Source organism: Cervus canadensis, chromosome 12 (genome assembly GCF_019320065.1).
Source record: "Cervus canadensis isolate Bull #8, Minnesota chromosome 12, ASM1932006v1, whole genome shotgun sequence".
Classification (NCBI taxonomy): Eukaryota; Metazoa; Chordata; class Mammalia; order Artiodactyla; family Cervidae; genus Cervus; species Cervus canadensis.
This window is the reverse complement of record NC_057397.1, coordinates 61537609-61563989: the sequence shown is the minus strand read 5'-3', so window position 1 is coordinate 61563989 and position 26381 is coordinate 61537609. Positions and strand designations below refer to the sequence as shown.

General features: G+C 36.2%; 1 protein-coding gene and 2 pseudogenes across 14 annotated transcripts in view; 2 read left to right on the top strand and 1 right to left on the bottom strand.

Annotated features, from left to right (window-relative positions):
- The window catches only part of VPS13B (vacuolar protein sorting 13 homolog B), a 774030-nt gene that overhangs the window by 251458 nt on the left and 496191 nt on the right, over positions 1-26381 (top strand). The window lies entirely within an intron of this gene.
- On the top strand, positions 480-3304 carry LOC122451324 (annotated as a pseudogene).
- On the bottom strand, positions 24658-25214 carry LOC122451323 (annotated as a pseudogene).

The window sequence follows — 26381 nt, the reverse complement described above, 5'->3', positions numbered from 1 at the left end:
TTTAGCTGGCTTTTTCACAACCCTCATAAAGAATCTACTGAATGTGGAACAAAGATCGTGGGTTACAGATGTGAGTCACAGCCTTGGATTTGATTCTGAATCCTTCTTCTTCTTCTTCTGGACTTTGTTTTTTGGGCCAGTTAGTTAACCTCTCATAGTCTCAGATCCCTTTTTAAAATACCAGGAAGGTAATATCTTACAGAGATGTTAAGTGGATAAAACAATATATTTTAGGTACCTGACATGTGCTTCATGTGGGATGGAACTCTTTCCAATACTAGTCAGTCAGTTTAGTTGCTCTGTCATGTCCGACTCCTTGTTACCCCGTGGACTGCAGCACGCCAGGCTTCCCTGGCCATCACCAACTCCCAGAGCCTACTCAAACTCATGTCCATTGCATTGGTCATGCTATCCAACCATCTCATCCTCTGTCGTCCCTTTCTCTTCCCGCCTTCAATCTTTTCCAGCCTCAGGGTCTTTTCTAATGAGTCGGTTTTTCGCATCAGTTGGCCAAATATTGGAGTAATACCAATACTAGTAGGCATTTAATAAATGTTTGCTTACTCTTATTATTTAACTCTTATATGTCACACTGTATTCCAGTATTAAAAACATGTGAGGGAGGGGTGGCTTATAATAGGCACTAGGGCTATCATGTGTGTCTCTACTCTTGTGTTTTGGAACTTTGTGAATGTAAGTTGAGAATGCTTGCTCTTTGGATTATAGCCTCTGGTTTCCAAGAGAGTATTAAATTAGAAGTGCAGTGGTTTGCTTTCTGTTTGAAAGAGACCTATACGGTACATCTATCTCAGTAAGCACATTAATTTTCCAGAATACTAATGTTTTTCTTATTTATGTTGTTTTGCTAATGTCAAAGTGTTAGTGGGGGATGTGGTAAGAGGGTAAGGACTTTTGGCTTCTTGTAATCCTGATCTTTGTTACACAGATTCTTAAAATATAGCATCAATAATTTCCTTCCCATTTTTATCTTCTTTCTTCCTGTCATTATGACCAATTGAAGTTTATACATTGTATTTTCTTAGTAAAAATTTTGTAACCTTGTCCAGTTATTTGATTTGTTTATCTTTCATCTGGGTCAGTTCAAACCATTTACTAACAAACTGCAATTGAATAGCTACTTCTGGCTATTTTAATGAGACTAATTACATTGAAAATGTCGTTAAGTGGGCGTCTGGACTACAGTTGCACCATCCCCACCATGACCCACACATCCCAGCCCTTTTTCACTGGTGCCCACAGCATGGTCCCACCAGCCTGTAAGATGCTCAAGGAGTAGCACGAGGTGGCCGCGCTGGAGGCTTCCCAGAGCCCGGTGCCTGCGATGACCAACCACATCTGATTGTTGATCCGATCCGATCAACATCTGCATTGAGGCCTCCATGCCCAACCACATCGTCTAATCCCTGTTCAACAGTCTTCATGAACTGGTGCTGCGTGGGCTTCATGGCATTCACCCACTCCGTGAAGTCTAGGGACTGGAAGATGGTGGGTGACATCACTGGGGCCTAGAGCTACGCCTTCACTGCCAAGTGCCTGAACGTCTGCACCCTGATCCTGGGCCTCCTCCTGATTATCGTCCACATTATCATTTTGTCCACTCGCTCCCTGATGATTATTCAAGCCTTTACAAGCTCATAAGGGACTATGGAGGCTACTAGTCCCTGCCCGCAGCCTGGGGCAGTCATCCCTTTTCCCTGCACCTTATACACGCGTCTGTTCACCATGAAATAAAATGAAGCATTTGTTTAAAAAAAAAAAAAGGAAAGAAAATGTTAGAAGGGACCCTTGTCTTCCTTTTAAAATTGCCATACAATTTATTTAAAAGAGGAAGCATTTAATTTGTAAATGCAGTTCTACACTTTATAAAATGGTGAACTTTATGAGTATTGAAGTTCTCCTTAATGATTGTTAAAATTTTAACTCCCCCAAATATATGATGATCATTATAAATATGAGTTTTTTAAACAGTCATCATGCTTTGATGTTTATAGCATGAAAAAAATAAAATTTTCTGTTTTCATTTTATTCCTTCAGGTCATCTTTGGGTCAGCACTGCTGATTCTGCAAATAAGCTTACCCTTGACCTTTAGTTACTCAGAATTTAAGTTTGGTTCTAAGCCAGTGAGTGCTTAAATCTTTAAAACTAAACAAATGTTTAGTATTTGTTGGTTTTAACCATTTGTCTTGAAACATTCAGTTACTTCCACACAAAGAGTAACTATTGCCAGTTCCAGATTCTACTATCAAATTCTAAGCATGGAGCATGCTTGTAAATTACTGAAAATGTATGTGATTAAATTCAGATTGGTTCAGATGGTTATAGGCTATTTTAAAATCTGAAGATTCTTTTAGGCACAATTTTACAACTCTGCTTAAATAGTTAAGGTATATAACGATATTGGGTAATGACCGTTTCTTTTTCCTGTAAAAAGTTTAAAAGTTGTTTACTTTGTTCTGTTATCACACTTAGATCAGATGAGCTTTTTATTCCTTTCTGGTGCTGTGTTGGATAATTTTTAAATTTGCATTTGAATAGCATTTATAGTTTCACTTTACTTCCAAATAACATTTTTTTTCTTAGTAAGTTTAATGGACCATTTATTTAAGTCCTGCCATACAAGGAATGTGATATGAGATATCCAACGGATTAAGACTTAGTCATAATAAATAACTTATTCAATCTCATTTCTATTTCTTTGAAACACGGGGTTTGTAGACTTCATAGGTGTCTTTTATATATGCAAGAATGAAGGTGGGACTTTCATGTTCTTAGAGTTACTGATCAAATTATAAATTTCTAGGAAGGCTTTTTTTTTTTTTTTTGTCTTCTGTGACGCAATTGTTGTTGGAAGCCAAACAGGCTTTTCTCAGGTCTTAGGCCCTGGTTTTATTGTGGTCTCTATTTGCCTGTGTCTAAAGACTGTTTTCTCCTTTAGTTGTATCATTTTGATGAGATCCTCGATTTTTGGTTTTCTTGCTTTTGTTTTTGTGACTTTGTTCTTTTCTTAGAGCTCTTTGTTATTGAGTGGTTTTTACTAAGAGAGTGGAGCAGAAGAACCATTTTTTTCAGTGAGATACTTGATATCTCTACACCACTAAAATATATACGGCTCTATTAAAATGTATTCAGTTATTAGTAAGATTAAATTATTAGATATAGGGTTTTACTAGATCACTAATATTTTCTGGATAGCTCACCGACTCAGCGGACATGAGTTTGAGCAAACACAGGGAAGCCTGGTGTGCTGCAGTTCATGGGATCACAAAGAGTCAAACACAATTTAGCAGCTGCAACTGAACAAAAACAAGAATGTTTTCTGAGATTTGGGAAGCCCAAGATTATGCTGCCTCTCTTTATGTTGTATTAGATGTACAAACGTAAATTTGCATATTAAAAAATCTAAATCTTAAAAGAACATTAGAGGAAAATGGAAGTAAATGTTTAATTTGAGAATTGGTTTTGGTTTTTGATCGTTGAGTTTAATGTGAACAGTGATTATAGTGTTTAATTTGAGTTATTAATATTAACCAATTTTCTTTTAGATTTATTTTGCTTATGAGATTGAGAACATGAATGCTCATTTAACTTTTGAATTAAGAATTTGTTAGGAATGCGATCCACATGTCAGTGGCAAGGCTTTGTGTTTCTTTTATTGGAAGTGGAAAGCATAAATATGCAAAGATTTAGCTATTGCCAAGAGTCCTATGTTGGTTCCTATTCTGTTTTCTTATCTGCATTTACAAAGGGACTTGAAGAAATTGAAATAGATTCAAAGAAAAGAAATAATATTTATTATTAGGATAGTAATGAGAACATGTGAAAATCATGCAGTGATGGTTCTTAAATATTTTTGCCATAGTTCACTGATGTATGTTATCCTCTGCACCTTATACTCACAAAGGTCATTAGCATTATCATGTGAATAATTTTTATCTGTTAAGTATAGAACAGAATCAGTGTGTGAATTACTTTCCTTTGGGAAATTAGTGTTGGACAGTGTGAATTTTACCTGCTTTCATGTCAGTTCCCTAGACTATACAGGTATTCATTATATGATTTGAATATAATCATACTTCATCTTTTCCACTCATTTTCTGGGTAGAAACAGTTTCAGACCTGAAAAAGTGGTCATCCTTTTCAGATCCTGATGATAGTTCTGAGAAAGCTGTGATGCCTGGTAGTTAATAGTTGTCTAATAAATATTTAATGAGGGAGCTCTCAGGCAATTAATTTCAACCCAGAATAGAATGTAGGTTTCAGATTTCACTGGGATTAATTTCTGTCCATTTTGGCAGTCTCAAACTAAAGTCCAGTGTAGTCTGTAGCTTGGTCAACCAGAGAGTGTAAAGATTTATTTAAGCCTGGGCTGTTCTGCTTAAAGATACTTGCTTTGAAGGTTGATATCCAACATGGTTTAATATTATAATTGTCATGAGAGCTGAATACTAGCAATGACAAGGATCATCAGCTTAGAGGGTGGGTTCACAGGGTTAGCCAGTTTATATTCTCTCATTCCTGTTGAACGAAGGAGAAAAGAGTGTAGATGTATGTGTTTGTGGATGTATTTTCACTTACATGTTGCCTAAAAGTGTTCCTTTCACTTTCTTTTTCCCTTTCATACTTACTGTAACTTTCTTGACTCCATGACTGCACACACAGAGATAAGATCTCTTGGTTATGGTATCATCAGAGCTTGTAGAGAGCTTGAACACTAACTCTCACTTAAGTTGGCAATTTTCATCTCTACAGCAGATAGAGGGCAGGAAACTAACAAATATTGAACATTTACTATTATCACCATTATTAAACATGTTATTATGGCTATTATGTGCTATGCTTAGTGTTTTTATCTGACATTTTTTAAAATCAGAATAACTCAATGAAGAAAATTATTTTCTTCATGTTTACATGGAAAAAACAAGGTTTAAGGAGATAAGACACATAGTTAACAAGTGGCAGAACCAGGAATGGACCCATGTCTCCAGAACTCTCTACTGCATGTCAGACTTTCTGAAATCAGGTATCTGAATGATTGGAAATTGGTTATAATAGAGAGTCAAGTATATCTGTGTAACGATAAACAATTAAAAACTGAGGTTACCAATATGATTCAAGTACACTTAAATTAGTGTTCTACTCTCTTTTCCCTAAAGGTTTTAGTTCTAAATAATCAGCTTGTGTTCTGATTAGTCTTTATTGTACTCTGATGCAAATTTTACCTTTATTTGACTTGCAACCTGCTTTATAGAGTTAGTGATTTATTGAATATCTTGGAAGCAAGTGCTTGACAGGCAGTATTTTAAGGTGAAATTGCTGTGTGAGGATTTTGTTAACCTGACATTTTGTGGTTTCGCCTCATAAAACTAGCAAAGGACTCCCAGCGTGGAATGTTAATGGGGTGAAGTAATGAATGCAGGCTGGGACACAAGCAACTAGGCGTGAGCCCTCCTATAGTTCATAGCCCATGATTCTTGGGGGAGGTCTTTGGAGACGGTAGCTTTACTCAAAGATAAAAGCAGTAGGAGAGCTTTTTAACTCAGCAGTTGATCAAACTCTTTCTGAAATTTAGACTTAGAAGCCAAGCAGTGGAATGAACATGGGAAAGTAATTAAAGTTAAGCAAGTGCAATCTCTCATGATAATTTTCACTTTCTCAAAGTATTGAAGTAAATAATTACTGAGTACTTATTTTCTCTAACCAAATATTAGCCTTTTTAGTCCATTCAGCTTTCAAGGACTGCTTATTTCACTTGTATATCTCAATCTGTCAATAAGATAACTAATTAATTTAATTTTAGTTTTGCGTAGATTTTATTCCACTGGACAAAGTGATATGTAGTGTTTTCTTTTCCATTTAATTTTATTTTAAAACTTGGACTCTGCAGAGTCCAAGATTTCTTAGAGTTGCCATTGGGTAAGGCTCTAGACCTGTATTTCTAGATTGTATAAAAGTAACTGATTTTTTTCTGATTAGTTTGTTGGACTACTATTTAAGATTTTGTTTGAGTAAAGGATTCTGATGCTAACAAAGTTTTAAAGACTCTTGTGTAGCTGCTGTAGGGAAAGAGCGCATTAGCCAGATGGTGTGGTCAGGTTCTCTTGCTCCACGTTTTGTGAATGATTATGTACTTATAATAATTCCCTGGGTTCGGAAGATCCCCTGGAGAAGGAAAAGGCTACCCACTCCAGTATTCTCGCCTGGAGAATTCAATGGAGTGACAGGCTGTAGGGGGTCACAAAGAGTCGGACAGGACTGAGTGACTTTCACGTGTACTTACAGCACTGCGCATGCACATCATAAGGTACTCGCTTGGCCACAGGCTACTTTAGTTATGTAAGCATATATAAGCTCCACCTGGAAAAGTCCTGAAGGAATGCTGTGTTGTGTTGTGTATGGCTGCATTATGGTGGTGAGGCTGCGTTAACGGCTGTGATAGCTGGGTCAACCACCAGAGGAAAAAATAGTGTCTGCTGCTACCGCTGCTGTGCCAGTCAGGAGAGAATAAATGTGTTTGCAGTTCCTACAGCCCCTTGAGTTTCTTCCAGCTTCCCCGCTCACCTTGCATACCCTGGGTTCAGCAAACAAGGTATTAATCTTAAAATGTATTTTCAAAATTTTTGTGATTGCACTTCAAGTAATAGAGCACTTGTTATATGCAGATTACCTTGAGTCATGTATTCTAAAGGAGAAATGATTGTTTAAAGGTTGAGGGGAACTTTTCAGATTTGTTACTTTAATCAGCTTTATAGGTTTATCTTTAGTTGCAGAGATTAGAAGGATTTTTAAAATACTTGTTTTTTATGTTTTAATACTTTTAATTGAAATGCCTTTTCCTCCCACTGGGTAAACTATTGGGATATCTTTTAGGTAAAATCTGAGGTTTTAGTAACCATCCGTATTTTCATTTAGGTTCTGAATATGTAAACTGGTATTGTTACTCTCAAAAGCCTAATGACATTTTAATCTGTGCTTTTCTTTACTGTTTATTGCGTTAGTCAACAGGTCTTAAGGGTTTTTTTTCTTTAAGGTTCTTTCAACTTTACCTTGCTTTTTATTCTTATTTCCCATAATTTAAACTAGATTGGCAGTGTTAATCACAGAATAGGTTGGATAGTTTGTTTTCTTTCTAATTTTCTTCTTTTGTTCATTCTGCATTAATTGTCAACTGATTTTATCATTTGAAAACCCCACAGTGATTCCTTATTGACTATCTGGTGAAATCCGTTGTTTCAACCTTTTCAACTGCTCATGTATTATCTAACATAGTGAAAGAAGCCAGTTTAATTTTATGCCTCAGTTTTTCTTCAAAATATAACTCTCTAGGCTAAACGGTATTGACACTTCAGTCTACTTCTCAAAGGCAGTTTTGTAAAATTTATTGCTAAGAATAGTTATAGCTGAGTAATTCTAACCTGTTTATGTATGGTTTAGGTTAAAATCTCAATCAACATAAATCTGATATCTCAGGGGAAAGTTATGATCATGTTCTCTTAAGAGCATTATTTTACATGATTGACAAGGACCTTAGCTAAGATGTTAGTTCCTTGTAGAAAAAAGACCATTTTTGGTAGGACACGGTGTCTCAACTTTCAAGTTATCAGCCTGTTTTTCTGGGGTGGTCTTTATACAAGTGCCTATCGTTCTTATGGTACTTTCTATATTATCCCTTTGTGTCTACCTTCCAAATAGTTAATAGTTAAATAAATAGTTATTAAACTATTTAAACTATTAAATAGTTTAAACTATTTAAATAGTTAAATAGTTAAATCGTTCTTATGGTACTTTCTATATTATCCCTTGTGTCTACCTTCCAAATAGTTACATTACACTTGTTTCAAGGTCTTTTCTATTTCAAAGAAAATAATCTTTTTTCTTTTGGATTTTTCCCCCTCATTAAATTATATGTTGCCCATAGGAAATGACTTTGGGGACTGTTCTCCATGTTCCTATAGTGTACTTTAATGATTGGGTTACTTATCTTTTCCACTAATTTTATTGAAAGAAAAAATATATCTTAATCATCATCTTTCCTTTTCATCTATTCTCTACTGGATTCCCTTCTGTGCATCTGTGTATCATACCTGGAAGTATTGAGAAGATAATGTCTCAAATAATTTTCTCTCTTTTATGGTTCAGATGAGAAACCCTGGTTAAAAACACTTACATGTTCCCTGACATATATACAACAGGTACTCAGTATATATATTGAGTGACTAAACTTGTGTTATTCACTTATAAGCTTTGAGATGTATAACCTGTTTTCAGTTTGCTTCTAAACTTCATGAGAGCAAAGACTGTGTCTTCTCTGATATGTGAATGTTTCCAGTTGTTGAGTAAATAAATAGTTTGTGAAAAGCTTAAATAATTAGGAATAAGGCAGAATTTCTTCCTACCCAGTTGGTTGAAAGCAGATTCGTCTGGCAAAGTGATTTTGCTTAAAATGAAAATTTCAATTTGATAAACCAAGGTATTACTTGTAAAAGTTGAAAACAAACTTGAAATTAAAATTCTCTAATATGAAATAGATTCTGATTAGAGAATATCTAGAAAATATAATACAGTTAAATTATATGCAAATAGATGCCTAAGGTTTCACTCTTCCTTGACCAGAATCTTATAGTTACAAAGAGAAGAACACGTAGGATAAAACTCAGCTGCTTTTAGCCATATATTAGTTCAAGATGGTTAAAAAGAAGACTCGAGTGAATGCATGTTAGAAATTCATCTATTTTCAAATGGTTGTTTTGCTGAAAATAGATGGTGAGAATGATTTCATCAGCAGCCAGATTTAAAACTACATGTTGCAGTAACTGAAAGTATTTCCATAGGCCCCCATGTTTGTAATTAAATTTCATGTATTTGTCTGTTACAAATGTATCATTTATCACATGTAATTTATACCAGAATTCATCAATTTTGAGTCCCCCCCCCCCCATTTTAGCATTTCTTAAAATTTTTAAGTGGTCTTTTATTATTACCCTTGTTCTCAGTTGAAGTCTAATTCCTATAGAGGGAGTTTGTTTTTGCATCTTCCAGTCATCTCAGATATCATCAACCTAAGACCACTTTATATTAGTTGTTTCTTAGGTGATGTTTGAACTTCGTTGTTAGTATGAACTCAGACTGCCTTCATAGTGTGAGTATTGTTTTGTGGTTTAAATTTTTTCCAGAGATTGTGTCCCCTACCGTTCACTCAGAGTAAAGGGTATTTCATGAGTTTTGTTGCTTTTTCTATAAACTAAGAGGGTTTATTTAAGTCTTACAAAGATGTACTTCTGGGGCGCTTCAGCTCTACGGATATATGAAAAAGTAGTATGTCATAATTGGTGGTGTTTGATAAGAAGAAATACAGTATTATAACCAACATAATTGGGTAAAAACAGTAGCAGTGTGAAATTGAGTCAGCCCAGTTCAGTTTGAATCAATGACTAAATAAAAATAGTTGGGATTTTTCTTTCAAGATGGAAATGGCATTGATGGATTATTTAGCCTTAATGTATTAACTATATCCATAGTTTTGAAAAGTATTATTTTCTCAAATTTGAAATGGCTCATACTTTGCAGACAGGTTTCTCTTTAGTAGCTTCAATACTTTTTTTTTTTTAACAAAATTTTAATTCTTTTTAAATTCCAAGAACCATTACCTTGAATATAAGAAACTTTTGCTTGTTTAAATTAACATTATACTTGTACTAGATAGACAATCAGATACATTTTTACCCCCCTGTGGAATAAAAACCTCTTCTTTCATTCAATGTGATTGGGTTGACTTCAGCCACATGCCCACGTTTAAACCAGTAATTGCCATGGAATACCATGTGTTGATTAGCTTTAGTTCAGGTTCTTCAAAACCTGTACAGGGAGATGGGATGGCCATGATAAGCTTAGACCTAGAGTGGAGGTAGCATTCAATTCCAGGTTCTTGCATAAAGTTTGGGATTCTGTTCAGAAGGAAGAGAAGGGTGGCTGTTGGAGAGGAGCCAACAGCATCCTCTCTAGGGCATAATACCTATATAAGTCCTTTGTTTCACTCCCTTAAATATCTTGAATGAAATTACTCATTTTCAGATTGTATTAAAAGCTCTTAATTGGTATCAACTTCTTGTGTGTGTGTCCTGCTACAGCATAATATCAGTACTGAACTTCTCCTGTTTGATTTTGTCCATCTTATATATGTTAAGCTTCACATAAATCAAGAGGGAGTTGATATAAATAGATTTTAAATATCAGCTCATAAATTATATCTTCTCTAATAGCAATAGATCCTTGGAAGAAATAAAAAAGAACCAAAACACCAAGCTTTTTTCAGATTTTCTAAATATGCAAGAACCATATTGAGCATCTTAAAAAAAAAAAACTTGGTGGTTAGACTTTTTTAAGTAGGGTCTTACAGTGTGTAGTTGTCTTTTCTGAAAACATCAGGTTAACAAAATCCTTGCACACCTATTTACTTGTTCTAAATATTCAATAAATCATTGATTCTGTAAAGCAGGTTACAAGTCAAATAAAGGTAAAATATTGCATCAGAACACTATCAAGATTAATTAGAACACAAATAACAGGCAAAAGGCTAGATAGAGGTAAGTCAGTCAGCATGCATAGGTTAAAATGTAAGTGGGATAGTCCACACTGCTTGCATCCTATATCCTGTGGAATGCAACATTTATGTGTTTTCTCTCTCCCCAACCCTAACAGGTTGCTAATTTGCTACCTATATTTAACATATTCTGCAAATTCTGTTTCAGTAGCTTCTTGCTTCCTCACATATTTTATGAGTTCTACTTGTATCTCATAAGATATTTTAAAATTTACTATCCAAATGGTTAATGTTTCTTAGGAGTTTTACACATCTTATTTTCCTGGACTTATACTGTAATTTAATATTCTTGAGCAATATAAAGGGCACCTTGTAGAAATCCTCTGTTAGTCAAGGTTTAATCAGAGAAGCAGACCACTAGAAGATACACATTTGAGGGATTTATTATAAAGACTTCTCCATACTAAGTTTTGGGAGCTGTTTAAACAATTTGTGGGAGTTGGTCCTTCTGTATTTTGGTGCTGTTACCCAAAGTCATCAAGGCAGAAAGTAGAAGGGAATGTTGACATGAAGTAAAGGGAAGCAAGGATTACTGGAAACTGCCCTCTCACTATTTCCTAGTTTGATGAATATAGTTATCTTGTGAGAGAATATTACATCCTTCATCTCGTAGCTCACAATGAATAATGCTCCTAGCCCAGGAGTCAGAGAAGTTGGAAGAGAAGGTTTGGCAAAAGCTGGAGTTAAGGGACGGCTGCTGCCTGTGCCAAATAGATGAGCCAGCAGGTAAGCAACAACATGCATGGGTAACAGTATCACCTTCTGAGTGTGAAAGATACATGGCTGTGCTTCACTCCCAATTTTCAGATCCTGCTAAAAATATCAGTGTAGCCAACATTATCTTTGAGCTATCTAGAAGAGAATTTTAAGAATGGCTCACCTTTAATTAGGTATATAATTAGGAGGAAAAACCCTCCTTTGAGAAGTTTAGCTTGGGATGACTTCTACGTTTTCATTCAGTTTGACTGTTCTTAGTTAGGTTAGAGGACTTTTCTACGTGGGCAGTATTTTTTTTTTTTTTCATTTATTTTTATTAGTTGGAGGCTAATTACTTTACAGTATTGTAGTGGTTTTTGCCATACCTTGACATGAATCAGCCATGGATTTACATGTGTTCCCCATCCCGATCCCGCCTCCCGCCTCCCTCCCCATCCCATCTCTCTGGGTCTTCCCAGTGCACCAGCCCTGAACACTTGTCTCATGCATCCAACCTGGGCTGGTAGTCTGTTTCACCCTTGATAGTATACTTGTTTCAATGCTCTCAGAACATCCCACCCTCGCCTTCTCCCACAGAGTCCAAAAGTCTGTTCTGTACATCTGTGTCTCTTTTTCTGTTTTGGATATTGGGTTATCGTTACCATCTTTCTAAATTCCATATATATGTGTTAGTATGCTGTAATGTTCTTTATCTTTCTGGCTTACTTCACTCTGTATAATGGGCTCCAGTTTCATCCATCTCATTAGAACTGATTCAAATGAATTCTTTTTAATGGCTGAGTAATATTCCATTGTGTATATGTACGATAGCTTCCTTATCCATTCATCTGCTGATGGGCATCTAGGTTGCTTCCTAGCAACCTGGCTATTATAAACAGTGCTGCAATGAACATTGGGGTGCACGTGTCTCTTTCAGATCTGGTTTCCTCAGTGTGTACACCCAGAAGTGGGATTGCTGGGTCATATAGCAGTTCTATTTCCAGTTTTTTAAGAAATCTCCACACTGTTTTCCATAGTGGCTGTACTAGTTTGCATTCCCACCAACAGTGTAAGAGGGTTCCCTTTTCTCCACACCCTCTCCAGCATTTATTGCTTGTAGACTTTTAGATAGCAGCCATCCTGACTGGCGTGTAATAGTACCTCATTGTGGTTTTGATTTGCATTTCTCTGATAATGAGTGAGGTTGAGCATCTTTTCATGTGTTTGTTAGCCATCTGTATGTCTTCTTTGGAGAAATGTCTGTTTAGTTCTTTGGTCCATTTGTTGATTGGGTCATTAATTTTTCTGGAATTGAGCTGCAGGAGTTGCTTGTATATTTTTGAGATTAATCCTTTGTCTGTTGCTTTGTTTGCTGTTATTTTCTCCCATCCTGAGGGCTGTCTTTTCACCTTGCTTATAGTTTCCTTTGTTGTGCAAAAGCTTTTAAGTTTCATTAGGTCCCATTTGTTTATTTTTGCTTTTATTTCCAATATTCTGGGAGGTGGGTCATAGAGGATCCTGCTGTGATTTATGTCTGAGAGTGTTTTGCCTATGTTCTCCTCCAGGAGTTTTATAGTTCCTGGTCTTACATTTAGATCTTTAATCCATTTTGAGTTTATTTTTGTGTATGGTGTTAGAAGGTGTTCTAGTTTCATTCTTTTACAAGTGGTTGACCAATTTTCCCAGCACCACTTGTTAAAGAGGTTGTCTTTTTTCCATTGTATATCTTTGCCTCCTTTGTCGAAGATAAGGTGTCCATAGGTACATGGATTTATCTCCGGGCTTTCTATTTTGTTCCATTGATCTATATTTCTGTCTTTGTGCCAGTACCATACTGTCTTGATGACTGTGGCTTTGTAGTAGAGCCTGAAGTCAGGCAGGTTGATTCCTCCAGTTCCATTCTTCTTTCTCAAGATTGCTTTGGCTATTTGAGGCTTTTTGTATTTCCATACAAACTGTGAAATTATTTGTTCTAGTTCTGTAAAGAATACCGTTGGTAGCTTGATAGGGATTGCATTGTGGGCAGTATTATCTTACCGGTTTTATGTCAAACATACTGAGTGAAAATTTCAATCTTTTGACATTTTTTGAGTATTCTAAACCCTATAATTTAGTTTGGGGCATATTGTTTTAAATATCATTCATTTTAATAAATACTACTTAAGCAGCTCCTGTAATTAGATTCTGTATTACTAGGAAAATGAATGACAAATTTTGAAAGGATATATTTTTAAGGAACAGTGTGATCTATATTTCTTGCTTGCTTGACAAAATCACCTTAGGGAATGCTGATCTAAATTTTATGTCTACATTTTTTGCTTTGATATCCAATGCGTGTTGTTAGTGGTTCAAGGAAATCCATCTGCATTAAGGGGAAAAACCCTGTTAGTTCCAGATTATAAATAAAATTGATCTTTTTGCAGTGTTACTGCCAATTTAAGTTTTGAAGCCATATATTTCTTTTTGAGCCATCAGCTGTAGTGGATTATATTAAATTTGACCACTAAGTTTTCTCAGTGATCTTTAGCTTCCTGTTCTGTGCTATGACAATATTTCCTATGGGATTTCACTAAATAATGTCTCTCTTATCATTATGACTGATCTAATGACATACTGTAGCACAGAGATTCTATCAGTAAATAATTTACAAACCTTCGGTGTTCTTTTAGAGCAAAACAGTTTTTGGCAGTGGTTCTGTGGACATTTTGGACCAGGTGATTCTTTATTGCTGGGGACTGTCTCATGCAATTAAGTATGTTTTGCATCCCTAGTCTCTACCAGTCATACCTTCCAAATTGCGACAACCCAAAATATTTAAGAACCAGTGCTTCAGCATCTGTGTTTTATTTAGTAATTTATATTAACTTACTAGAGATGCCTATTTAAAAGTATTTCCATAGGATTTTAGAAAGGGGTTTAAAATATGGGCATATTATTTGGAATAGTTATATTGAGGCTACTGTTTCAGAATGTAACTGTGCTGGAGTTGTTTTTTAAAATTAAAAGTATCCCATATCAGAACCTTTTGATCACACATAATGCCAAACAGTGATAGTACTGTCTGCATTGTATTTTTATGGTCATACATAGGGAATATAAAGTACTGGTCAGGGCCCAGTGATGGAATTTGTGTGTGTTTAATTACTTATCTTATTTGAAGGATGGGACTTTGCAAGAGAAAGGAGAATTAGATCTTGGAAATTTATTATATATACAAGTGTATATGTGGAATTTTTTGCCTTCTCTGATTGAAAATCAGTATTTATTTGGTCCTCCTGTATGTGACCTCCATGAACACCAAAATTATCTATTTGCTTCACTGTTGTATCCCATAAAGGTACCCAGTAATTATTTGTTGAGTAAACTGTCCTATATGTTCTTTGCATTATCTCACTTAAGCCGCAAAACAACACTGGGTTGTCATATCCAGCTCTTTGCGGCCCCACGACTGTAACCCACCAGTTTCCTCTGCCATGGAAATTTCCAGGCAAGAATACTGGAGCAGGTTGCCATTTCCTACTCCAGGGGATCTTCCTGACCCAGGGATCGAACCCACGTCTCTTGCGCTTCCTGCACTGGCAGGCGGATTCTTCTACTGTGCCAGCTGGGAAGCCCAAAACACTCAGGGAAGTAGGTATTTTATTCATTTTACTGACACTCAGAAGGATCAAGCGCCTTTCCCAAAGTCTCAAGTACCGAGTAAACACTGGGAAACCCCAAACAACGCTGGGAAATAGGTATTATATTCATCTTACTGACACTCAGAAGGATCAAGTGGCTTTCCCAAAGTCTCAAGTACTGAGTAGACGGAATCGGAACAGGATTGTTTTTCTACTTATTTCATAGGTACACTGGGATCTTCTAGTTGCAACATACGGGATCTCTAGTTGCAGCATGTGCGATCTAGTTCCCTGACCAGGGATAAAACACGTCCCTGCTGCATTAGGAGCATGGAGTGTTAGCCACTGGACCATCAGAGAAGTCCTGGGATTGATCTTAGTGTCACTCGAGATCCTTATTTCTTCCCCCTTGGCACAAGCTCCTGCATGATTTCTCCTGTTGTCATCTCCTCTTTCTTCCCTTACTCTTATCCTCAGTCTGAATTAATTGTATTTCCTGAATGTTTTCTGCTTTATCCCTTCATTTTTAATATTCAAGTATTATCACCTGTATTTTGATTTTTAATTGTCTCCTAACATCTAAGTTGTTGGAAAATGGAGTGCTGTGTTGAAAAGTGAAGGAGTTAGAAGGAAATCATAGTGATACAAGCTGCTACCTTAACATTAATTATCCTAGTCATTGTCTCTAAACAGATCAGAAACCATCAATATTTTGTCTTTCAGTAGCTTTTAAGAGAAAATTTCAAAAGGAATTTCCAAGTTCCCATGGTAACTGACTAAAAACCAGTAGTCAGAAATTCCTTTTTTCTTCCCTTGCCTTCAGAAGCAATTTAGGAGTATTTTAGTCCTCTTTTGAATTATGTTATTAGATGAAGTTCAGTGTCTTAAAGAAAACTTATATTATTCCTGGTGAGAATTCTTCATTCACTTTTCTTTTTAAAGCATTAAAAATGCTTTCATTCAGTGTCTTTAATCATAGATAATGTTATTGTACATCTGTTGAACTTTCTTTAATTTTTTGTATCCTTTTCAGAGTAAGGATAGATAGTATGATTAAACTCATTTATCTGGCTTGAGACAGGAGATGATAAGGCTTACAGGAGAAAAATTAACTTTTAAGTGCAAAGTACTGACAGTTTACTTAGCTACTGTTTGTTTTATCATGGATTGGTCCTATAAAGTATTTAAAAAGCCTTATTTTGGGGATCCACATTGTTCATATTTTCCCCCTTTTTTGGAGAAATAGTTTATATCACTGTATAAGTCTGAGTACAGCATGATTGAGCATATGTTGTAAATGATTGCCACAATAGGATTTTAGCTGAGCCTATTTGTAATCAGCGTTGTAGCAGCTTAGCTACAGTATCAGTATCAGTATCAGTCTTAGCAGGGAAGCTAAGACTCCTTTGTAAGGAACTTCCTTGTTTTAATAGACTGTGATGTTCTCATAAGCATAAATGATACTAGTAGTTACACTGGAATAACTCGAGAGCATGCCCGTCAGTTTCACACCAGTCACCCGGGGAACTTCAGTGGACTTCCAAATGTGCCATCCACAGCTCCAGCACCCCCATTTCCAATGCAGATGTCCCACACAGGTCACCACTGTTGGGCATGTGGGAGTAAGTGCCAGTCAGAAGAATCCCAGGGTATGCGATTTTTCCAAATGACACACTGGGTGATTCTGGATCCAGGCCTCCAGAGGCCCATACTGTATATACTTGGAAGTCATGGTTGCCAGGAATGTGTATTCCTCCTGATTTATGTCCTTAGTCTGGTATGTATCTTTGTCTCCCCTTAGCTGGCCTTGATGAGGTGGTCATGGTGAATGGCAGAAGGTATGATAATTTGGGGCACCCCACTGCTGATGAATCATATGGGCCATGACATTTCTACCTGGCTGTGCGGTTGGGCTATAGCCATAGATATATCTTACCCAGCTCAAGTCTCATGGTTGGCTCGGGTCACTCAGGTTTCCATATACAATCTTCTTGAGAGGATCAAGGATTGGTTCAGTCAGTTGTAAACAGTGTTTTTCTCTGGCAGGTCAGAATGGATGTACTCATTGGTCTCAGATTGGCATATGTTCCCCTTGGCTGATTGGCTGATGCCACATGATAATACTGCACACCTTAGGGCTTTCTACACCTGGGTCACTAATAGGCATTATTTTGTGGACTGACAAAGATGAGATCACATCATACATATACATTTTTAAAAATTTAGGTTTTCATGTTCCAGAAGAAGCTGTATTTGGACTTGAACTGAAATTTTATCAAACTTGTCTATATTTTATCTTACATTTATGTGAGTGAGTTTATGGTTGGTTGTCCCTTTTGTCATACCCTACGCATATAATTTTAGTATCTTTTATTTCTTATTTGTACTTTAATTCACTGTCTAGGCTTCCAGCATTGGAAGTGGTAGTCAGCATCTTCTTTTCATGATTTTTAAAAGAACCCTAATACTTTGCCATTTAGTGTGATAGGTGCTTAGTCATGTCCAATTCTTTGGAGCCCCATGGACTGTAGCCCTCGAGGCTCCTCTGGCCATGGAATTTTCCAGGCAAGAATACTGGAGTGAGTTGCCACTTCCTACTCCAGAGGATCTTCCTGACCCAGGGATCAAACCCACATCTCTTGTATCCCCTGCATTAGCAGGCGGATTCTTTACCACTAGCACCACCTGGGAATCCCTGAGTGTGATATATAACTGTATTAAATATGATGTGATGGAAATATATATATCTTGCCGATATCTTAATTAGGTAGTGAAATTTCCATTACTAAACTATATTTGCAGTCCTACAATAAACCCATCTTCGTCATGATTTATTTTTATTTTTACTAAATGATAATGTATGTCAAATTTTGTTAAAAGAGACAGCTAAGGCAGTACCTAGAAATGTATACATTCGAATAATTAAAATTTTAAAATTTGGTTTTTGGAAGATTTTGTAAAAGATTGGAATGACCTTTAAAAGTTTTGTGGAATTCTCCTTAGAACTCTTCAGTCCTGCCTCCCACTTTTCTTCTCATCCATCTTACCGATCCTCCCTTTTTCCTTGTGTTTTTTTTTCTTTGTGTTTTTGTCTTTCTACTGTTACACCTCTTTTCCCTACCCTTCCTCCTTCCCTTCTTCTTTTTCTCCTCCTCTTCTTTGTTCTTTAAAAATAATTTTAAACTACTGTTTCAATTCCTGTGGAAGGTTTGTGTGTATATATGTTAGTCACTCAGTCGTGTCTGACTCTTTGTGGCCCCATGGACTGTAGTCTGCCAGACTGCTCTGTCCATGTAATTCGCTAGGCAAGAATACTGGAGTGGGTTGCCCTTTCCTTTTCCAGTGGATTTTCTGACCCAGGGATCGAACCCAGGTTTCCTGCATTGCAGGCAGATTCTTTACCATCTGAGCCACGAGGGAAACCTATAGAAGGTTTAGTATTCATATTTCCTACTTCCTGTTAAATTAGTTTTGGTAAGTTTATTTTTTCTAAGAAGTCACTTAGAAATTTTGCCCTGTTTAACTTATCATTATTTCAGACTTGAGTGGTAGTTTATATGGTTACAAAACTTTGCCTTGATCATTACTTTCTTTTTTCATTTGAGACGCTTGCTGTTAATCTGATCGTTACTCCTTTTTAGGTAATGTGTCTGTTCTTTGTACTTCATTTCCTATCTTTCGGTTACCGTTATTTTATGTAATCTAACCCCAGTTCATTTAGTTGTGGTTTTCATTTTATCTTACTTGGGAATCATTTTGCTTCTTGAATCTGAAATTTTGTCTTTCAGCAATGCTGGTAAATTCTCTGTTGTTATTTCCTTAAGTATTGCTTTTTCCTATTTTTCTCTTTCTGCAATTTTGATAAAACATATGCTGGATACTATTATTCTATCATTCTTGTCTCTATATCCCTCTTTTATACTTTTAATGTTTTGTGATTTGTGTCATGTTCTGAGTGATTTCTCTCGATAACTTTTCAGGGTACGATTTCTTTTTTATTCATATGATCTGCTGTTTAACTTATCCTCTGTGTTTTAATTTCAGTGAATTCAGTGTTTTAAAAATTCATTTTGAATTTCTTTCAGCTCTCTTTTTGATTATAATTGATTCTTAAGTTTTCCACTTCATCATTTTCTTTAATTCAAATGTTATTATACTGTCATCTGCAGTTAATAATGCTGTTATTTAAAGTTTTCTCAGATTTGTTTTTGTTGTTGTTTCCTCTTGTTCATAGATCATGATAGTTTATTTTCTCGTTTTTGTAATTTTGAATTATTGACCCATAGTTGATACTGAATTGTCTAAGGGGGGTGTTTTGTAACCTGTGTTGAGCATCTACATCTTTTAACAGATTTTATTTCTTAACAGATTTTATCAATCTTTTTTAATGTCTTTGTGCTTTTTTTGATTATGAAGATTATGGAAAACTGATCCTCTAATTCACTGAGCTTTTAAAAAATTATGCCAGATTTTATTTTGCAGTCTGTATTTAGTAATATGTGTTGGTGGATCTTTATAAGTTCCTTAATTTATAGGAATTTCCTTATATTTAAACATGCTAAAAGGGGTAATAATTTATTTTATAAGAATATCCATAAACCCTTCTTTTAGCTAATTCAGGGAAAAACTATAAATTTAGTTAAAGCTCCCTCTTTATTTTTCTCTTTCTCATTTCCCTTCTCCAGCCAAGAGTTGTCACTATCTTGAACCTTGCATTTAGTGTTATTGCACATATATTCATACTTTTGTTATGATTGTGTGTATGTGTGTGTCATTCAGCAGTACACAGAGTCTTCTTCTGTGTAAAATTGTATAAGTGATATTGTGATAAATTATAAAGCTTGATACAAATTTCTCTCATCCCTGTTGTTCTTGCAAGTTGTCGCATTGTAGATCCTTCCATAAAGTGTAACCTGTTTGTCATCTCTGTAATTTGGCTGGTGCATATGACTTGCTGTGGCTTAAAGGACGTTAGCAAACACGACAAAGAGATTTGAAAAATGCTTGCTTTTTGTTACATTTGGAACCCTGAGACCACCATGTGAAAAGTTTGAACAAGAATATGAGAGACCGTGTTGAGGAAAGATAAGGTGTTGGCAATCAGCCTCTTTCTAACTTGGCAACCGATCACAGATGTCAGAATCAGCCTCAACTGAGATCCATCAAGGCTTCCAGGTGGACTTTCCAGTTGGAGCCACCCTTAGTGGGTGACCTGCAGAATAAGAGACCAAATAAATGTTAATTGTTTTAACACTCTTCAGTTTTGGGGTAGCATGCTACTGAGCAAAAGTTAGCTGCCACACATATCATTCCATTTTTATTCTTTCTCCAGCTTCATTTTCTTACTCAACGTATGTATAACCATAGTTCATTCATTTTTTCTCTGATTATATTAATCCATTATATGAATGTGTACCACATTTTTTTCATTTTTTAGTAATTTTTTGTTGCCATTTAAAAATTATTACAAATCTTGCTCATGAATATTTTTGTGCATATTTCTTTATTTACATGTGCAAGACTTTCAATAATATTTTAAGTTTTAGGTCTGACTTTAGGTCTAACTTTATTTATTCTGTTAGAAAAAAATAACCCTCAATTTATGTTAGGAAATGTTGTTCGGATCATTATATAACTTGCCCCTGTTCATTTCGATAAGGTTGGATTGACTGAACTGGTGTTATTGCCTATGCCTTATCATTTTATTTTTATAATCTGATGAATGACTGTGGTCAAACTTGAACCAATAATACCTCTGAAGTATATGTCATAAGGTTTCTCCGTGTGGTGCTAAGATTCATTTTATAGTGTCCCCCACCCCCCAGCTTTTTTGAGGTATAATTAACAAATAAATGGTCTTATGTTTTAAAGTAGCTAACAAAGTAAACTCTATTTCTAGCCCATGTTTATCACATCACATTTCTGATGATAGAAGAAATCATGATTGCTAAATAAAGTGATTATGGAGATAACATTTTCAGATGACATGCAAAAGTTATTTGTTTTACCTCTGCAATGCTAAACACCATGGACATAATTAGATGATGCTAGTTCCTCTGTGGATCCATTTAAAACAACTCTATTCTAAATGTCAAGATGATTTTGATCAGAGAACTAGGCTTGGTACTAATATTTTGAAATTTGGTTTAAATGATGTAAGAATGGTCATATCATTTTATCTTCATAGAATAATAAAGTGCAGTCATCATGATGCATTACTTGTGAGGAAGCTTTTTTAAAAGTCTTTATTTTTCACTTATTCATAGAATGATTTGAATGTTTTATTTTTAGGTATAAATTATTTTTATTTATCCTGTAAATTTAATGATAAAGTGTGATATATAGTTTATATATTTGAAATACATACAAAGTTAAATTACAGTCTTTTCATACCATGAGAAGTTTCTGCCGAATGCCCATCTTTGAGTGTTGCTTTGAGAAAATTTGCAACACTCAGAAGACTTCCAGTTTTTCATACTTAAAATAGACCATTTCTGTCTCATGGAAAGGAAAATGGAAGTTTATTTTTAAGGAATGTAGAATGCTTTACATATTTGAAAATAACGTGCTTTTTTCTTCTTCTTCCTATTTAGTTTCATAGTTCCTTATTGGAGGTATAATCAGTACCTCTTATAAATATATATAGCAGAAACCCAAAATCTATAATGGAGAAAGCCAAATTCAAAATGATATGTATTACATGATTAAAGTTGTTAGGTAAATATAGGATGTCAAGTTTAATTTGAACTTCAGATAAGCAATAAATAATATTTGGTACATACTTGTGTGATAAAAAATTCATTGTTCATCTGAAATTTGAATTTAGCTGAGCAACCTATATTTCTGTTGGCTAAATTTGGCAAATCTAAATGTGATTCAGTTTTTATAAAAAGTATAATTTGTAGATATATACTTTACTATAATTCTTGAGAAAAGTCTTGGAAAATACAGAATAGAATAGTGATGGTTGTTATTTCTGGTGACGAGAGAGGAGAAGGAAAGATTTTGCATTCTTTCTGTATACTCTATATTGCTTTAATACACTGCAGCATGTGTATATTTTTTCATACTTAACAAATTTTGATAGAAATGGTAAAGATACTTTGGATTATAAAAAATGATAGGTACTGTCATAGAACTTATAAGTTGGAAGAAGAAATAATCACACAAGTAAATAGAAATTTGAAATTATAGTAGTCTCACAAAAGAAAGATTATGTTATGAGATTATACAATAGGAAAATTGACTTGGTTTGAAAAATTAGTGAAAGCTTTCTTGAAGTGAAGTTTGAATTTCAATGTGAAAGAGTTAGTGTGGGCATTCACTAGGTGGAGAGATCAGCCTTCTGACAGCATGATATGTGAGAAGTAACTTGGTGAGTGGGAGACACCGAAGGGGAGAGAGCAAGAGGGAGAACAGAGCAAAATGAAGTTGGAGAGAAAGGGGCTGCATTCTGCTGAGACCTGTGTTCCCTGCTTCCCTCCTTAAAGCATTGTGAAGCCGCTGAAGGGCCTGATGGTGGTGATGCTCACAGGATCGGTTTGTGTTTTAAAAAGATCATTTTTGCTGCGATGTGGAGAACTGCTGTGATAGATGGGTGCTGCCATGAGAGAGGATGTTGGTAGACCAGTAGAGAGATGATAACGGTAGGAATTCTTAAGAGAGATAAGTAGGAGTTGATCTTGGTAGGGAGGCTGGAGATGGAGAGGAGTAGAAGAAGATTTGAGGATTATTTAGGAGGTTAATTTTTCAGTATTTAATGATGATGTATGGCTGTTATCAAGAGAGAAGTGGTTTTCAGGATAACATCTGGGTTTCTGACTTGCACAGTAAATGCAATTAAAAGTATTAGCAAAGCTAATGAAAATTTAAAAGAGTTCTCTAGAGAGGAAGGTTAGCAATTAAAATGAAATTATGTGGGGAAGTTTTGAAATTATATATGATGATAGGAGGTGCATGAATCTGCACCTTCATATGTAATATAAATGTTATTTCATATGTAATATGAAGGTATTTTAAAATACTACTTACCTTGAAATTAAGTTTGGTCATTCAGTAGTTTTAGTTCATGTTCATATACATGCAGTTAAAATTATTTTGAAATAATTTAATATTTCAGTGTTTGTGACAAAACAATTATGAGAATCATAATTATAAAATAAAAAGTAACAGTTCCTTTCTCAGCTTTTCCTAAGGGTATATTCAGTACTTAAAAAAAATCTATAGTTTTGTTAAGACAAAAACTGACAGTGTTGATATGAAGTTTACATTTAAACAAAAGCTTTCACAGAAACCTAACACATGGCTAAAAGTTACAGTGGGGTTCTCGATTCAGGTCTAGACAATGTCAGGAACTGATGGATCTCATGATTCAAGACACTGTTTTGGGTTAATTCTTATGATTAAATAATTCATTTTATTTTAAAGTGAACCACTGCCCCAGTAAGAAAATTAAATCTTCTCCTGAGACCAGGGCTTTTGAAATCGTTTGACTCTTGAACTTGTGCTGTCAGTGACTGAACCGTGCCCCCAATAGTTTCAAAGTTCAAAAACAGGCTCCAAGAGTTTTCCACCCTATGAACACCAGCCCTTGTCTTTGTCTACTCACATACCTCCTACACCACCCTTTTGAGCTTGTCCTTAGTCTCTCAGTCATGCCCGACTCTTTGCAACCTCATGAACTATAGCCCTCCATGCTGTCCATGGGATTTTCCAGGCAAGAATCCTGTAGTGGGTTGCCATGCTCTCTTCCAGGGGATCTTCCCAACCCGGGGATTGAACCAAGGACTCCTGCATTGCAGGTGGATTCTTTACTCTGAGCCACCAGGGAAGCCCATATCACCCTCTGCCCTTCCCCAGATAGTTCATCCAGTGGCTTGGATGGAGAAGTTAATATTTATAACTTTATAATTGGAAAAGACAGGGTCTTCTTGTCAATTTCAAGAATTAGCACCTCTAAGACAGAATGATCTGCCTGTGTTCAGAAGACTTTTCCTCCACAACCAGTTTCCATCCCCCAAGTGGCAGCTTTGGTAACTTCTTAACTGACTTCGTCCATTGCTGGAAACAGCATTAAGCTCAGGCAGGGAACACCGTGGCTTCTATGTTTCAGGCATTCGTAGTTTTTAAACAGTCTCTCACTGTCCTCATTCAGGTTGCCAATGACATTTTTTGAAAGGCTGCAGCACTGGACACAGAATCCAATCATCATTAGTGGTTCTTTCCTTTGTTTCACTGTTTTCCCAAATGTTAACAAAAATGATCCTAACCTATCTCCCTTCTTTTGCACCCCATCTGACCCACCCCAAATAGTACACCAGTAATAGCCAAAAACTGTACACATACTATGCTGTAAAAATTGCAGAGTTCACAGTATTGGGAAGAAGGCTGTGGGTTGTGGATATGTTCTTCTAAGTGTCTCTATAGTGTTTCCTGCTCTCCCACATCCCATCCTGCAAGTTTTGTCCTTCATAGAAGGGCCTTTGCCCTCAGCAAAGTTCAGAATCAGTTGCCTTGAAACGTTGACCCCCCTTTTCCCTATGCTGGGATGGGTATGCAAACTGTATGGCATGGAACAGCTTTAAAGCACTTGGGCTATTGGAGAGCACAGAAACTATACTGACTTGTCAAAGGGCATCTTTTCAAGCCATCTTTATGGTGTCAAGACAAGTAGAACTCCTCCTTTCCCCCACTTGAAACCCACAGTCAGATGTGACAGGGGCTTAATTCTTGTCATTGTTTTTGTCATTATCCTCTGACGGGTAGGAATGCCACATCAGCTTTTTCTCATAGAAGTATATGACTATCTGTGGGTGCTTGACCTTGGCTTCCTTGGTAGGGACCAAGTCAGTGGCATCAGAGTTTTCCCACTTCATCTGAAGCATGCGTTCTCCACTGGGGTCTGTCGCTCCAGTAACCTGTTCTAGTTCCAAACCCCGGGCAAAGCCTCATGGGTTTTCTGACTCTTCTTTCTTCTTGTTTGGTTTGCTCTCTTCCACCTTATTTTCCGAATCCGAATTAGAATCAGCTTTGCGTTGCCTCCCTCTGGTTTATTTGTCCTGTGTGCTTTTTTCTGTAAATGCAGAAACTCGGCAATGAGGCCAGGGCATTCCAGGTTCTCTTCTGCTCCATGCATTGTTCTCTGAGAACCCCTTCCACTTCAGGAAGTGCTCCACTTTGATGTGTACTACTGGGCAGTCTGGAACTTTTTCCACCACACATTTTCTTCCTCTTCTTCTAGCACCTCCCTCCACTTTCATCTGGCTTTCTTTTTCCCCATAGTGCCCGCCAGCTTTCTGTTATAAAGGGTGACACTGCTCAGAGCAGTGCCCACAAGCATGAGAGGAATGGCTGCCGCTCTGCTGGCGAGTCTTGTCTGGCCAGCCAGGGGAGTGGCGATCAGAAAAGCAACAAGCCCAGTGACCTTAGTCGAACGCCCTTCCTGAAGACATACCTGGCCCAGGCCAACTGCCTTCCCCTCAGCTGAACAAAAGGACCTCGCACTCTTTCAGTACTTTCAATAATTTATTCTATTGGAAAATAGATTCTTGATTTGAAAATACCATTCTGAAATAAGGTGACTTGCCAACCATGAGTTCTTAAATGTATTCATGCTGTTACTGTTGCTAATGTTTATTCCATAGTATTTGTAGCCTTTTGTTAGGTTTCTCTGTCATTGGTTGATCAATCCCTTTCACTTATTTATCCATCTTCCCACAGAAGTTTTGATCAGTGACTCTTTTGCCTTACAACTTTCTATGGATCCTTATTGCCCACAGGATTTTAGTCTAAATTTAATTAACTTGAGTGATATCACCTATTTACTTTCACTCTCTTGATTGGCTTACATTCATTGCTTTTCTTGGTCCTGAACCATACGTGTGTGTATGTGTGTGTTTTAATACTCGGTATCTTATTTTATTATTATTATTATTTGGTCAGAGTGTGTGGCTTCTGGAATCTTAGTTCCCTGACCAGGGAGTCAACCTGGGCCCTAAGTAGCGAGAATGTGAAGTCCTGACCATTGAACCACCAGGGAATTTACTGAACTTATTAGATCCAGATCAGACATTATCTCCTTTAAAATGCAGCCACTCTCTGAGAAACTTAGTGGTTTCCTCCATCATATTTCTCTAAATTTGCATTGCATATTATTTGTATGTTTACTACATAATATCACTTGTACTTTAATTGTTCAAATATTTATTCACATTAAATGTGCATGTTCAAGAGAACTGGCATGTGATGGTCAATAAACTTTTGTTATGAGTCCTGTTACAATAGTAGTGATTGAAAAGTCTTCAACTATCCTAATATCCAGAGAGAAAAATACATGTCTTATTACAAATCACTGCAGTAGTATTATTCAGGATGAAAGTGTTCTTGGAAGAATGGTCAGTTCTGACTTGGGGATCAGTTCTTTTTTTATAGAGGAGCTCAGCTGCTC